Genomic DNA, 5,037 nt, shown 5'->3' with positions numbered 1-5,037 from the left:
CCACACATATACAGTGAACTGGTTTTTGACAAGGGTGCCAAGAATATACAATTTTAAATAGAATAAAGGACAAAAAAGCACATGATCACTTTAGCAGATGGTGACAAGTTATTTGACAAAAATCCAACACTTCATGATAAAAAAAAATCAACAAAATAACAACGGAAGGGAACTCCTCAACCTGAATAAGAATGTCTATTTAAAAAACCTCACAGGGGCGCCTGGGTGGTTCAGTCAATTAAGTATCTGACTTCAGCTCAGGTCATGATCTCACAGTTCATGAGTTCAAGCCCCACGTGGCTCTGTGCTGACAGCTCAGAGCCTGGAGCCTGCTTTGGATTCTGTTGTCTCTCTCTATCTCTATCCCTCCCCTGCTCATGCTCTGTCTTTCTCTCTCTCAAAGATAAATAAAACATTTGAAAAAGTAATAAAGATAAGAGTTAAAAAAAAAACCCTCACAGGTATCTAGTATTTAATGGTGAATTACTGAATGCCTTACATTAAGCACAGAAACAAGGTAAGGATGCCTTTTTTTTTGTACATTTATTCAACATTCCCCTAAAAGTTCTAGTAAGGTCATCTAGGCAAGAAAATGAAATTAAAACCATCCAGATGGAAAAGAAAGAAGTAAAACTATCCATATTCACAAAGGAAAAATATATAGATAGTTTTTGGTAACTTCTGCATCCAATGTGGGACTCAAACTCATGACCCTGAGATCAAGAGTTGCATGGTCTTCTGATTGAGCCAGCCAGGTACCCAGGAAAATAGTTTTTATTTAGGAAAAAAAAACATCAAAACCAGTATTAAAACTGTACAAGTGGAGTACAATTGACATAGAATGTTACATTAGTTTCAGGTATATAATATATTGATTTGATAATTCTATACATTACTCAGTGTTCATTAATATAGTCATCATATGTCACCATACATTATTACAATATCATTAACTATAAAAAACACTATTAAAACTAATAAATTTATCAAGGTTATAAGATATAATATCAAGATACAAAATCAATTATATTCCTACATGCTAGCAATGGTAAGTTCCAAAGTGAAATTAAGAAAATAATTCTACTTAAAATAGCATCAAAAATAAAATAAAATAACTGGATATAAATTTAACAAAAGTGTAAGATTTGTATACTTGGAAACTACAAAATATCTTTGTAAGAAATTAAAAAACACATAAATAATGGAAANAGATGTCAGTACTCCTCAAAATAATACAGATTTGGTGTGATCCTTTTCAAAATTTGAGCTAGCCTCAGTGCAGAATTTAGGGACAAGCTATTCCTAACATCTATATATAAATGTAGGGACACATAATGGCTAAAACAGTTTTGAAAAATACAACAAAGTTGAGGAACTCACATTTTCTGATTTCAAAATTTAATACAAAACAAGAGTAATCAAGACTGTGTGGTGCTGGCATAAGATAGACATATAAACTAATGTAAGAGATTGAGAATTCATAAATATTTACATTTATGATCAGTTGATTTTCAATACGATCTCAGGAAAATTAAATGGGAAAAGAATAACCTTTTCAATAAATGGTGCTTAGTCAAGTGGATATCCACATTCAAAATAATGAAATTGGACCCTTACCTCATACCATATTAAAAATTAACTCAAAATAGATTCATTTGTTAGAGGTAAAAATATAAAAATCTTAGAAGGAATTTTAGGACTAAATCTTTGTTATTTTGGATTTGGCAATGGTATATCTGATACACCAAAAGCAAAAGCAGCAAAAGAAAATAAATGATATTGCATCAAAACTTTGAAAATTGTACTGCAAATGATACCATCAAAAAGAGAGAAGATGGCACTCAGAATGAGAGACTATGTTTGCAAATCATGTATCTGGTNATACAGACTACTTCAAGAACTCTTAATAATTCAAAAAAGGCAATCTAAAAATGGGCTGGGACACTTGGGTGGCTTAGTTGGTTAAGCATCCAACTCGATTTCAGCTCAGATCATAATCTCATGGTTTGTGTGTTTGAGACCCACATTGAGCTCTGTGCTGACAATGCAGAGCCTGCTTGAGATTTTCTCTTTCCTTTTTCTCTGTCCCTCCCCCACTCTTGCCCACACATGCATGAACTCTCCCTCTCTCTCCCTCCTTCTTTCTCTTTCAAAATAAATAAACGCTAACAACAGTCAAATGATCTGCTTAGATATTTCTCTGAAGAAGATATACAAATGGAAAATATGTATATGAAAAAATGCTCATCATTACTAGTCATCAGGGAAATGGAAATCAGTCCCTGTGTGAGATATAACCTCCCATCTACTCAGATGTGTATAATAAATAGGTAATAACAAGTGTTGGGGAGGATATGGAGAAATTAGAACTTTCCTACACAGTTGCTGGGAATGTAAAATGGTTTTTCCTCTTTAGAAAACCATCTGGCAACTACTCAAAATTTAAACATAGAGTCATCACTAGACCCAGAAATTTTACTACTAGTTATATATCCATGAGTAGTGAAAACAATGTCCATATAAAACTTGTATGCAAATATTTGTTACAGTATTATTCGTAGTAGCCAAAATACATAAACAATGCAAATATCCATCAACTGATGAATGGATAACTAAAATATGACATATCCTACATTGCAATATTATTTGGCTATAGACAGAAATAAAAAGTACTGAAGCATGCAACAATATGGATGGATCTTAAAAATATCAAGCTAAGTAAAAGAAGCCAGCCAAATAAGGCATATATTGAATGATTACTTTTTTTTTGAGATATAATTGACATGAAACATTGTGTAAGTTCAAGGTTTATGACATGTTGATTTGTTACATTTATATATTCAATATGATTACCATTGTAGTGTTAGCTAACAACTCCATTGTGTCATGTAAGTATCATTCCATTTTATATTGAGAACATTTAAGATCCAGTTTCTTAGAAACTTTGAAATATATAGCACAGTGTTGTTGACTATAATCACAATGCTGTGCATTAGATCTCCAGAGTTGGATACTGGAAGTGAGTGGCAATGGGTCTAAAGTTTCTTTTTGGAGTTATGAAAATCTTTAATCTTAGATTGTGGTGGTGGCAACAAAACTCTGTGAATATACTGAAATCCTGAGTTGTACATTTTAAACTGATAAGAACAGATACTACACTTGATCTTAGCCAAAAGGCCGAGAAGCGATGAGTTGTACATTTTAAAAGGATAAATTTTATAGGATGTGATTTGTATCTCAGTAAACATTATGTAAAAAGAAACCCCAGCAAAGCAAAACATTTTAACAAAATTTTAAAAATCATAGTCTATAACTTGGTTTATATCCTTTATGTTCTCATACTAATGTAAACACTATTCTCCTATTTTCAACTTTTGTAATAATTTGTATAATATAATAACAACTTAAATTCTGTTACTAACAATCATATAAGTGTATCTAACATTTGTAAAGAAAAAGTATAGGTTTAGATGTCAAATGTGAAGTAATGGAAGGGAGCAGGGGAACCAAAATGAAAATACAAGTGCTAATATCTTTGTCTTACAAAGTACAAATTGAGAAGTCCTATTTATATTTGATGGAATAAGACATTAGGGTATATTTCTTAAAACAGTAAGTAAGAATAGATTGTTCCTAACCTATTGTATCTGGAAATTAAAAAATAATGTGCAAAACTGATGAGTCAAGATTCATAGTATAAGCGTATTATTTAGAGACATGGAAATGATAACCAGAAGGAATTAAAATATTTAAGAATGCTTCCCTCTGGGGAGGAGTAGAACTTAGGATTGTTTTCAAAACAAGTCCTTCTTTATTATTTGATGAAAATAATAATATTTTTCCTTCCTTCTAAGACAGAAAAATCAGAGTCAAAAAGAGACAGAAATTATTCTTTTGAGACTAAAAAAAAGACCTTAATGGACACTCCTTAAATAATGATGGACATAGTGAATGTCAGTATCTACAGCTTCCCAATAGCTTGAACATATTTCTGAAAATAATGAGACAATTGATGGGACCGAAAGGTAGTTAATTTAAAATGAATAAAAGGAACTTACTGTTTGCAATAGATGTGGTTGACCTGTGAAATTCTCTGTGTAGTATGTAACTGAGAAGGGTCATTTGCATCTGGATTGAAACTGAAGTTTGAATTTTCACAGTCATGTAAACTAAGGAAAGAGGAGGAAGTAAAGCCTTAAAAGGAAATGTACCACCACATAAGCTTCTACAAAAAGAGCTATTAGGCAATGATACTAAATGATTTTAATACTGGGTACAGAAACTTTTAAATTTTATTCCAAAACCTAATATATTGTGAGTGTTATATCTCCCCCACACACATACACACAAACTTAGTCACCTATGTGGGGGGAAAAACCAATACACANGTTTGTTAGTTGTTAATAATAATAATAATAGTTGTTAACTATGTCTGGTAAATACAGGAAATACTATCACACAGGGAGATTATATGTATCTTATTACACTATAATTTCCTACTTGTCAGAGAAGACACTTTTTTTTAGGAGAGACAGAGATATTTCCTTTATCACAACTTCCATTAAGGACATTTCAAAGGTACAAAATATAAGGGGTACCTGGGTAGCTGTTGATTAAGCATCTAACTCGCTTTCAGCTCAGGTCATGATCTCACAGTTCATGGGATCAAGCACAGAGCCTGCTGGGATTCTCTCTCTCTGTCTCTATCAATAACTAAATAAATAAACAAACATTTAAAAAGCTTCAAAATATGAATGTATTGTAACATCCAACTCTAATATCAAATAATTTTTATTAATCTTAGCAAATACTTACCTAAAGTTTATTACTAAAATATGACAAGATATATGCTCTAATTATTTCTATCCAACATTATACTGGAGGTTCTAGCCAAGGCAATTAGGCAAGAAAAAGAAATAAAACTATTCAGATTAGAAAGGAAGAAGTAAATATATATTCACAGATGACATGATCTTATATATAGAAAATCAAAAGGAATCCACAAAATAATTATTAGAATTAATTAACAATTAAAAC

The 5,037-nt window shown here is 31.5% G+C and overlaps 1 pseudogene; it reads right to left on the bottom strand.

Moving 5' to 3' along the window:
- Positions 1–3,028: 3,028 nt before the first annotated feature.
- LOC144229752 (U2 spliceosomal RNA) lies at positions 3,029–3,189 on the bottom strand (annotated as a pseudogene).
- Positions 3,190–5,037: the final 1,848 nt, after the last annotated feature.

This window comes from Crocuta crocuta, unplaced genomic scaffold (genome assembly GCF_008692635.1).
Source record: "Crocuta crocuta isolate KB4526 unplaced genomic scaffold, BGI_CrCroc_1.0 scaffold1034, whole genome shotgun sequence".
In the NCBI taxonomy this organism is placed as follows: Eukaryota; Metazoa; Chordata; class Mammalia; order Carnivora; family Hyaenidae; genus Crocuta; species Crocuta crocuta.
The sequence above is the reverse complement of the archived record's forward strand: the minus strand, read 5'-3'. Positions and strand labels throughout refer to the sequence as shown.